Genomic DNA, 12500 nt, shown 5'->3' with positions numbered 1-12500 from the left:
CAGAATTTGAACTCATAGCATAAAGCCAGACGAAATGCTGTTAAGCATTTTCTCCAGTATGTTAACGTTTCTGCCAGCTCACCACGTTAATACTTCTTAATATTGGTTTCAAATTTTGGCACAAGGCCAGCAGTTTTAGGGGAGGCGGTACGTTGATTACATCGATCCTAGTATTCAACTAATACTTATTTTAAACGACCCCGAAAAAGATGAAAAGCAAGGTCACATTTCGGCAGAATATGAACTCAGACGAAATGCCGCTAAGCATTATTGCCTTCATGCTAATAACTCTACCAGCTCGCCGTCTTTACTGATTATTCATAAATTTTGTTTATAAATTGATAAGAACATTTAATCCTTTAACCATTATTATGAATAAGCTTTTATCAATATTAATGATATTTTTTCTCTATTTTACAGCTCGCAAACCAGCACCCTCTTCACCTATTTCAGGTAAATAATATTCTTATTTCTTGTTCTATTCACGCTTGATATGATATATTCTTTTATATTCGTTTACTTGTTTCAGTCACTTGACTGTGGCCACGCTGGAGTACTACCTCGAGTGTTTTAATCGAATAAATCGACCCAGTACTTATTCTATCGGTTCTTTTGCCAAACCGCTAAGTTATGGGGACATAAACACACGCGTATCGGTTGTCAGGCAATGACAGGGCAACAAACACAAACATAAACACACATTAATACATACATACTTATATACATACATACATAATACATACATACATACATACACACACACACGCACACACACACGCACACACACACACGCACGCACACACACACACACACACACCACACACACACACACACACACACACACACATATATATATATATAAATATATACATACAACGAGCTTCTTTCATCTTCCGTCTACCAAATCCATTCTCAAGAGGCTTTGGTCGGCCCGAGGCTACAGCAGAAGACACTTGCCAAAGGTGCCATGCAGTGGGACTGAACCAAGAACAATGGAAAATAATTTAAAAAGATATTCACGTTCAAAAGCGTGTGTGTTATTTTCTATTGTTCAAAACTCTATTTCGTCTGTTATATTCAACAAAATGTCTCTACTTGGGAAGCCGAAAAGATAATAGAATCAACAATAATAATGATTGGGTAACATTAGCACAAAGCAGTAAGTTGTTTAGAGAAGAGTACAGTAGACTAAATCGGCTATAGAATTTGATTGTTGTAGAATAATAAGGACACGACTGATCTCGGTAAAGATGTAATAAAATATCGCAAAACAATTAATCTATTGAATCAACTCATAACTACAAGAAACAGCCAGTAACGAACAAAAGGGTGTAATGAAGCAGAATATAGGAACGAAATCCCTATCATACAGCACCATATAATAAATAACTACAGAATATGGAAACCATCACGAAACAATATATCACGTTACTTCAGGTTATTTATTCTGAACCACAAAAGAATATGGAAAGAGGCATGAGAAAATTGGAGGTTTTATATTTTTAAAATTATGGAAGTATTTATTCTACGTGGCAGCTTGATCTGCTAGAAAGAGAAGCTTTTCTCGAATTACGTCCAGTCGTCTTATAAAACGTAAACCAGAATGAGATAAAAATGGCTCGGGTTGGCGTAACAACAACAACGAGAACAATTATTTGCCTTGCTCCTTGTTATTGTTTACAGACTTGTTTATCAATTAAGTCGACGTTTTTTTTTGGCTTTAAAATTGTTTTAAATGTTTGTCTTGAAATTGAGTCTGCTTTAGTGTCGTGTTAACTATTTTTGAAAATCTCCCTTTGTATGTGTACAACTCGGCGGTTGAGATGTGGTATATAATATTGGCTTCCAATTCCTGCCCAAAGCTAGTAATTTCGGCGGAAGTCGATTACATAGTTCCCAGTGAATAACTGGTACTTACTGCATCGACCTTCAAAAGATGAAATTCGAGATCGACCACGGCAGAATTTGAAGTCAGAACGTAAAGACGAACGAAATACCACAAAGCATTTTGCCTGGCGTGCTAACAATTCTGCCAGTTCACCACCTTATATAATATATAATATTGATTTAAAATTTTGGCACAAGGCCGGCAATATTTTATGTGGGGAGGGGGGATTACGTTGATTATATCGACCCTAGCACGCAACTGGCACTTAATTTATGAACCCCGAGAAGATGAAAGCCAAGGTCGACTTCGGCGTCATTTTAACTCGGAACATTAAGATGGACGAAATCCCGCTAAGCATTTTGTCTGGCGTGCTAACGATTCTACTCGCTCGCCGCCCTTATGCATCCGATATAATATTGAGGCTGCTAGCACTACTGCAACTAGGCGTATTCACAGGCGTATCCACTTTGATGTGCGTATATCGATTCAAACAACAGTTTGCCACATTATCAATTCAGCTAAAAGCATCATTAGAGTATAACCTTTTTCCTTACAATGTGATATGGCAGACCTCAAATAATCTGAAAGTATTTTCTTACTACAAAAAAAAAAAAACAAAAGTCAAAACAATGAAAACAATTTTTTTCCATTACGTAATCTAATCAATATTGAGAATGAGTTCTTACGTAGGCACAAGGTCAGAAATCCTGTAAACTGGGAACAGTTGATAATATCGACCCCGATTCTAGACTGCTACATATCCTATTGATTCCAGAAGGATGAAAGGCAATATATTTATTTCTTACATAGATCTCTTCACGGAAACGTACACTTCCTTCATCTTTTTGGCTTCCGTTTTCAATAATGTTTACGTGAGAGGTGCGTGTGCTTTCTTAAACTTTGTCACGTCAGCCTCCATCTAATCCGCTCAAATCACAAATGGCCGGGGCGGTGACGTTGCAGAATGTTCTTCTTGTCTTCGTTGTTGTTTCTGTGAGTGACGTTCGTTTTCTATCTCCTTTTCCTTTGTTGTGACTAAAAGATGCTAGTCTCTTGATTCACTCCTAGAAATAAGGCTGAAGCGATTTTATCCGGTGTTTTCAAATTTGCGACTGAAGAGCTTTATGCTTTGATGCTTCACAATGACGGTACGACACCTTGTGCTGTTACACTATCTTGTATTATATTTCCACCTTATTTCGCTGTATCACCTTAAGAGTAACAATCTCCGTCCTTTGTGTTTCCTTTGATAATTTCACAATACTCATTTCAAGCCTTCAGAGCAGAAAGACTTAAATAGCTTATACTAATACATATATGTAAATGTCGAACGATGTAAATGAGTGCTCAACAGGGCATTGGTGGATAGAATTGTTATATTTGTAAATTAAGGCTACCATTGGTTTTATGTTAAGAAAGTAGGAAAATGTCCTTGTGTCATAACAATTTTTCAAACCGATCAAGTGGAGGAAAGGTGTTCGTCTCCACTTTGGAAGACTTTGTGTTTTCCAAAATGTAAAAGAACACCTTTCCTCCATGGGATCAGATGGAAAAATTATTGAAACCCTAGGATATTTTCCAACTTTTCTTAACATGAAACCAATAGTAGCCTTCATTTACAAATATACATATATACATTCATACATACATACATACATACATACATACATACATACATACATACATACATGCATACATACATACATACATACATATATATGTGTATGTATGTATGTATGTAGTATGTATGTATGTATGTATGTATGTATATATAGGAAAATGTATTGTTGAAAATCACCCGCCTCCATTCCGATGAAATTCTACAAACACCAGTGGTTGACGTCACCTAACTCCAGACCAAACAAAACCGAACTTCAGCGAATACAACGAAATGACCCTTTAAGAGAACCAACCGGAACGACCAATGACCGTATTCACAAGGATATCTACCAAGCAGAACGACAAGCTTGACCACGGAAAAAAAACGTCACCAGTATTTTACTAATCAAAAATTAGATCCGCTCACGGAAAAAAAAAATCATCTAATCCCAAAGCATACCTATTTCTTTATTACCCACAAGGGGCCGAACACAGAGGGGACAAACATGGACAGACATAGGTATTAAGTCGATTACATCGACCCCAGTGCTTAACTGGTACTTAATTTATCGACCCCGAAAGGATGAAAGGCAAAGTCGACCTCGGCGGAATTTGAACTCACAACGTAACGGCAGACGAAATACCGCTAAGCATTTCGCCCGACATGCTAACGATTCTGCTAGCTCGCCGCCTTTACTACAAGCGAAAGCGTCTATTAGAAGAGGATCAGAGAGACTGTAAACCAAATTCCCATTTTTGTTACGATTTTCATTTCACACTTGTTTCTTTTTTTTTTTTTTTCAGTATGACTTGTTGACCACCACTAAAATTAATGAACTTTGTACATCAAACAAATTGATAAACAGTTTTAATTTTATTGACTGCTATGAACATTCAAACTTACACCTTGTGTTCTGAATATGTTAATTTATCAACATTGAAACATTTTGATTTGTCAACATTGAAACATTTTAGTTTGTCAACATTGAAACATTTAGAGATGTTTTTTCTAATTTTAAACTTTTATCATTGATAAACAAAAAATATTGTTGAAGCTAATTTGGTATATATGTAAATAAATGTATTTTAAACATTTAAGAGTTTTTGAAATTTAGGTGAATTTTCAACAACACATATTCCTATATTTTTCCTTCGTGGAAAAACCACCCCGTCTTTTGTTATATATATATATATATATATATATATATACAAGCATTAAAGACCCGGCGTTGCCAGGTCATAGTGCTAGTGCATGTATATATGTGTATATATATGTGTACATATTACATGTACATCTATATATATATACATCTACACATAAAATACAAAATACAAAGTTATATCTTGATATCGATAGTGATAACAATACTCAAAATATATAACAGACCGGAATTGTTAGCCCGTCTCTTGTAATTTCGATCAATTGTATCTTGTCCTCCCTCTTGTATAGAAGTGTGGCTACAATCAAGCCTACCTCTACTTCTGGTGGGGAGGGGGGCATTTTTAATTTTTATCCGGGACGTCCTACATCCCAGATATAAAGGTAAAAATAAAATATTTCCACTTTGCAATTCGAGTCGAGTACTCCCTTGCCCGCTCCGTTGACTCGAACCTTGCTTGTATTGTGGCGAATTTACCGCCTCTAGTTAGATATCTTTCATAGATGCACCAAGACACTTTTCGATGGTGCTTTCCTCCAGGTGTTCAAATCTTTATTTCTCTACATTGTATACTTTAAAGACAATAGTCTTTTCTTTAATTTAATTTTTTATTATCCACCTGGACTATTCCAATTCTGCACGCTAATTTTATTTTTAATTTATTCCCATTCATGTGAAACCACTTATTCAAGTTCAAGTCATTTATGCAATTTTATACCAATTGCTATTTTTACTTTTGTTATGTTACGATTATATTATACTTTAGTTTGATTTTAATTATTACTTACTACATATAATTCAATTGTTATTATTATTTTTATTGTTAAAGTGAAAGTATCTGACATAAAATAGAGAAATGTTTTTGTTTCACTTTTAACACGTAATACTTAAATAGTGGAGAAGATATGATATTGCTATGGGCTCGCTCTAGGCAAGAAGTTGAACATTATTTTTCCCATGAAACTACATGGACCCTAAGTAAGGCATGTGTAAAATTTGAATGAAATTGGTTGTGTAGTTCTCAAGTTTTGGGGAAACAGACAGACAGACAGACACACACACACATTCTCAGTTTTATATATATAAAGATTATATATATATATATATATATATATATATATATATATGTACATGCATACCTACATATATATGTTTGTATGTATGTATATAGAGATATATTATATATTATGTATGTATCTATGTATGCAGGTGTAGCTGTGTGGTAGAACTTTGCTTCTCAACCACTTGGTTCTAGCTTTAGTCCCACTGTGTTGCAACTTGTGCAAATGTCTTCTACTATAGCCTTGGGTCGATCAAAGCCTTATAAGTGGATTTGGTAGACGGAAACTAAAGAAAGCCCATCGTATGTATATATATATATATATATATATATATATATATATATATATATATTATATATATATATATATATAAGTTCAGCAACAATTTAGATTCAAATGAATATGGTACTTAATTTAGATACACTATCAAGGTTGGTTCGCTACATCTGATACAGCAAACCAACATTTATATGAGATAATCTGTTGTATTTCCTCCGCATACATTCTTTATTTTTAGAGCCTTATACATTTCCCTGTTATATGGAATATTACGGTAACATGTGGTCTGATATCTCTACTGGTGCTTTTCCTTCTCCATGATAGAGTTTTAATTGATTTTCTGACTACTGGTCATATTTAGACAGCCAAACTTCAACTCCTTTCTCATCGCCGACTCATTGCTTCTTTATTCTATAAATACTTCTGTGGGCGTTCTTCTGCGGAACTTCTGTTTCTCCTCTTTATGTTACTAAGTCACTTAATGTTTATAATTATCATCCTTTCAATGTATTCGTCGTTTTTTATCTGAAGAGCTTCAACTCTAGTAGCTTCTACTTCGAACATCTATTTAACATATATCTTATATAATTCTCTTCCTTCTTTTTGTTTTCCTAATAAACATCATCTTAATTCTTTTAAATCTTATGGTGTTCGTTTTATGGTTTGTAAAGCTGTGCTTCATATTAATATTTTCCTTTTATGCTGTAACTCCCAACAAAGCAGTTGCTTGAAGCCTTTTTTATTGTTGATTAATTGTCGCCTGGTGAGGTGTGACTTCTAAAATAAAATCATATGTTATCGATTGTACAAATGACAAGATGGAAAATCGACCTTGTTAGAGTTTATACTCAAACTGCAAAGAAGCTAATTAAATATTGTTATTTTAGATTCAGTTGTGTCATAAACTTGCAATATACATGGTATTTTTTATCAGAACTTATTTGAGCTACGGTTAGTCTTCATTGATTAAAAGCAAATTCTGCGACGGGACACAAACGATTGACTCCATGGATGTCTGCCCAGATCATATTACTATTTAATATCAGAATTATTAGCGTAAATGTATTTAAGAGAAATATCTTTATTCAATAGCAATTTATAACGTAGGCACAATGCTTGAAATTTGAGTAGGCGTGGGTGTATAGTCGATTAAGATTGATTCCTTTGTTCTTGACTGGTCCATGTATTATTGACCAGTAGAGTTGATATGCAAAGCTGACTTGGCGAAATCGAAATTAGAACATCAGGAGAAGCAAATATGATATAGAACTTTTGTCCAACGCCCGGTCGATTCCACTATTTCGTTAATCCATCGCCTTGTTAAAAATGATTTTATTACAACAAACAAATAACCCAAACAGAAATTATATCTTTATGTCATCCAAAGAGGATGTCAGTAAAAGTAGCGAGATTGACGAAAGTTGGTAGATGACGGCTGATTGAGCAGAAGAGCATGTCTTTTTATAGACATTTCCGATATGTTATTCAATAAAGTGTTAGTCTAGAATGATGCTTTATCTTGACTGATATTAATCGAATAAGAAGTAGACTGTAAATAGTAACAATATAAAGCCGGCTCAATTGTGTTGTAGCATATAGTTTAGTGCAGGGTGACATAATCGACCATTACGCTCCTTCGAATTTTCAGGCCTTTCGCTTCTGTTTGAAATCAATATGTTGTTTCGTACAAGTCAGTGGATTGGTTTGTATCATAATGATATTGGAGAAAATAACCTGGGCAAGTATTGTTAGAGTACCTGACAAATTCACCTGGACAATTTCATTACAGTATCGGTAAAAATGACCCGGGCAAGTGTTGTTATAGTTTCAAACCAAATTATCTATACTATTCAGATTTCTTCTTGTTTTGACATAATGGCCCTATATTATATTGGGTGAAATAAGTAGTGTGAAGTTCACATGTTTTCTAGACAGTAACAGTTTTGAATTGAAACCAGCCGAGGTTAGCTCAACCATTCAATCTTCCGAAGTCAATAAAATAAAATACCAGTGAAGTACTGTAGTTGATTTAATCGATTATAACTTCTGAACATGGTTCTTTGTCCCTGTGTTACACATCGATATTTAAATTCGCATCTCTATGTTATTACTTCAAATGCTGCCAAAATCGTCATTGCCATTTGACATACAAGTATCGATAAAATAACTACTAATTTATTGTATCAGATCAATAAATTATACGATCCTCTTACATAAACATTGATTTTTACAAGTAAACGCGGAAGCTTCGATGCAATTACTCGAATATCAAATAACAACAGCAAAATTTATCCTAGTGAAATAAACTGAAGGAAGAACGCACTGCCTTAAAATAAAAAAGATACATTTAGTAATCCTAGTTATACTATTCATGAAACAAGATGAGGTGGTCACAGCTGGAAGGCTTTTGTTCACAGGACTCCAGCAGCACTGACTTGCAGCTGAACATCATCGGCATCAACAACACAAACAGCATCGACTTGTGCCTTATCGAAAACGAGTAAGTGGCAGTATGATAAGCGCTGAAAAGTTTTTAATCCCAATGTACTGAAAAGTTTTAAATCCCAATGTACTTGAGAACAAGAGTGCTTCATACTTTATTTCGTGCTCCTCATAAACTTTTATCTGTGTGTCTGAATAAGACATCAATAGGTATTGTTTCATGTGTTGTTCAAACTGTTATTTCTGATAACAATTCAAATTACTTCCCAAGATGTCATTAAAATATGCAATAAGTATTCATGAATACAATTCTATACTGAACGATTGTAGATTTGTATAATTGCTCTCCCTATAGTATTGTGTTTAAGAAATTCTGTATGCTGCAAAAGTTCTTCTTCCACAAGGGAATCGTTGATACGGGGATGAATATTTACCGTTGTAATCAGTTAAGTCTTGTGGTAATAACAAATATAATGGACTCACTTTGAATTTATATGTTGGCTTATATATCGTAGTTCAGCTTTTATGAAGACGATATATTCACAGATTTCGTCATGTATTTAGAAAACAGTCGTATATCTTAATGGAGTGAAATAGGTGGTGTGAGTCTCACATATTTTCCAATACAGCAGAAGTGAAGTAAAATGGATCCGTCAAAAAAGAAAAAGAAATCATTACAGCTTGGTTTACTATGATTTTATGATATATTTTAAAATTCTTACATTGACACGAGGTGAAACATTTGTTGGGGAGATAGAGTTAACTACATTGAGTAATGCTTGGTGATAATTTTAAGAACAACGGAGAACTGAAATTGGTGATGACGTTATATCGTACAGAGAGAAAGAGAATAAGATAAAGAAAATAAAGTATAGCGTTTAGTCTAACCGTCTAGTGTTAAAGTCGCTCCACAAGTTTCTTTTCTCATATTAAGAATTTTAGTTCAGGAATAACACTAATGAATTTTGTTTCTTGTTATCTACCATTTGCAAGAAAAGATGTACCATCCACAGCTCCTTTTGTTTACCTAGTGAGTGTTGTTTTATTTTTCATGTTTTCTATGTAAGTGTTTATCGCTGTATTCATTTCTTAAAACAATGATGCTTAAAGGAAGATTACAACAAGTAAAGCATTTTATATGAAATCGATAACTGGTAAGTACAAAAACAACCAAAAGCATTTAGCATGCACTTAACACAACCAGTTATGTAGTGATAATAAATTTTAACACATGCAGGGATTGACAATGAATCGCCATATTATTGACAGCAACTATCCGATGCTTCGAAAGTTTCTCACGTGCTTTTCTTTAAAAACTACTGCAAATTCTACATAAATAACACGAATAAGAGAACTAAACACTTAACTTTTTTTCCTTCCATTACTAGAATAGTCTCTGCTGCTCAAACTGGCTAGTTTCGTATCCTTACACTTGGAAATCCCCAATCCAATCGTCTCTATTTCAAATCACGTTACCCTTATTATGTTTTCTTACCACCAGGTATTATTATGTTTTCTTACCACCAAATTCCCTATATTCAGTCATTTAATGCAATTGTGTACTTCTCTTAAAGTTCTTCCCTCACGTGTATTTTCTGCAGCTGTCAACGTGCATTGAATATTAACTGCATCAATATCCATGATTTCGGATGGTTTACTTTCTGCAAACTAATTGAATAAAACAAGTGCTGAGGTTTTCAAAATGTATAATTTTAAGAAAGGTTTTGCGACAGTGTTTGTGGTGTATGCCTGTTTACTTTTTATATACTTTTTATATAATTATGTCTACTATGAAAGGCTGAGTAGTGCCCGTTACAGGGCCTCCTTGACAACTGGAAAGCGAGGGAAAAGTATTATCAAGCGGAAAGCCTGGCCCAATTGCTTGCATCAGTGTCTAATCTGCTAAAATCACCTAAGAGTACCAGATAGTAGTATTGAACAGGGCTAATGCCCAATTAGACCTTAGCGAAATTTGAAACCTGAACACAAAGACCCAGAACAAATACTGCAAGGCATCCGATCCAACGTTCTAATATTTTGTTTGTCCACCATTTTGGATTAGTACTTTTTTTATCGACTTGCTAAAGGTGAGAGACAATGATGATCTTAGTGATTTGAAACTCAAAGCACATAAATTAAAGTTATTCCAGCTACGGTAATACCGTTTCTTCCATGCCTAAAACAGTAGTGCCCAATGTGGCATTGGATTGTTTTTAAAGAAAGTAAAGAATTTTTTGTAGGAAATATGTCGACGTTTTTTCTACTAGGTCGAACTACCATGTAGATTCCTCGACGTAGATACCTTCGTGCAATGTTATTGGAGGAAAGAATATTTCTAGAGTTACTAGACGAAGATCAAATACCTGCGTGGCTTGAACTTATGATGTTCACCAACGTTCCTATTGATTTTTCCCAATTAGTAAGAAATACACAAAATGATGATGCATGTGTGTATATATATTATATATATACAGTCAAAATTATATATATATAGTAGAAATATGTTACAAGAAGAAAATATAAAATACACGTGGAAATGTAAGGGTAAAATATGAAAAATCAACGAAAATGCACATTGTAAGTAAAAAAAAAGGCTTTTTATGACAGGTAACGACAAATATATACATTTAGATTGACTGAGGTAGTAATAAAAGTCATAAAAGTCATTATTATGAGATGATTATATGATGATTATAAAGTCAGAAAACAAAATGTACCATGGTTTCCGCAAAGCTATTCATCGCTTTGAAAACACCCGCTAATACACGGTGTCAGGTCTAATAGTTCCTGAGAAAAAAGATTATTTGTAAGGGAGGTAAGTAGTTCTGGATTTAGAGATGTGAATGGTGTAGGTAGTGTATAGGGGTTAGTGGTTTAAATTGAAGGGTTAGTGGTATTCTGTATTGAGTTGTGTGTTCATATTTAGTTGGGGGAGATATCTGTTGATGAAAAATGCCTTTTTATTCAACCTTTGTTGCATTGTGGTGTTCTGTGAACATTGATAGAAGGGGAAGATTGGGAAATTGGGATTAAGATTCCTGGCACACCTTTCTATGTGTTCACTCACCTTTAACTGTCTGTATTGTGGGTAGCGGATTTTCTCTTTGTGAATGTTGGTTCTTTGACGCAGTGAAATTCCTGTTTGTCCAATATAGAGTTTACCACATCCTATGCATATCATGACATAGATTATATTTACTGAGGCGCAAGTGAATTTGATTTGATCTTAAATATTTCTCCTTATATGAAGTGAAATTCTGAACCCTCCAGAAGGTGGGGGCATGTTCCACAGTTAGTACGTCCACATTTTTTCACTTTTGGGTCTGTTGTTAGTGGATACAGTCTTGTGCCGGTTAATAATTTTTTCAGTGACTTCGGAAGATTTTGGCCAGATGTAAGCCCTATACTAACGGCAGCGGAAGGTGCGGTTTATGCGACATGGAGAGATGGCTTATCTGGAAAAGCAGCTTAGACCCTACCACATGTCTAAATACAAGGACAGAGCTTTTCGGATCATGCCCACATGTGACTAAATTTCTGTTACGTTTTTGGTCCCCTAAAGAAAACGGATAGAACATGCTTTCTGTGTTATGTCCCAAGAAGATTTTATATATTTTTATATATTTTTATATATTTTTATGTATTTTTATATAATTTTTATGACGAAAAATGCGAGCGATGTATAAGTACGCAGGCAAAGCAGAGTTATAACAGAGTAATTTCCCTTCATTTTTAACGGTATTTTTTCATAACGTTTTCAAATAGCCAGATAACCGAAGAGATGGTGTTGTGGATTTCCACTTCGGCATCTGAAACTCAGAGTTTTATCTTGACTACCGAGTAATGTAACATATTGTATAGATAAATTTCCTCTATTTACATAATATTGAGGTCTCTTTCTTTCTTTTGTTATCTTACCGTTTTATCAATATATATATATATATATATATTATATATATATATATATATATATATATTATATATATATATATATATACATATATACATATACATATATATACATGTATATTTATACATATATATATATAATGTATATATTATATATACACA

At 34.0% G+C, this 12500-nt stretch overlaps 1 protein-coding gene across 4 annotated transcripts in view; it reads left to right on the top strand.

Annotated features, from left to right (window-relative positions):
- Window positions 1-12500, top strand: part of LOC115215683 — a 376881-nt gene that overhangs the window by 232474 nt on the left and 131907 nt on the right. For all 4 annotated transcript variants that reach the window (XM_036503202.1, XM_029784977.2, XM_029784994.2 and 1 more), the window contains exon 3: window positions 421-453. The gene's annotated coding sequence lies outside the window, so the exon portion shown is untranslated. The remainder of the gene's footprint in view (window positions 1-420; window positions 454-12500) is intronic.

This window comes from Octopus sinensis, linkage group LG1 (assembly GCF_006345805.1).
Source record: "Octopus sinensis linkage group LG1, ASM634580v1, whole genome shotgun sequence".
Taxonomy (NCBI): Eukaryota; Metazoa; Mollusca; class Cephalopoda; order Octopoda; family Octopodidae; genus Octopus; species Octopus sinensis.
The sequence above is the reverse complement of the archived record's forward strand: the minus strand, read 5'-3'. Positions and strand labels throughout refer to the sequence as shown.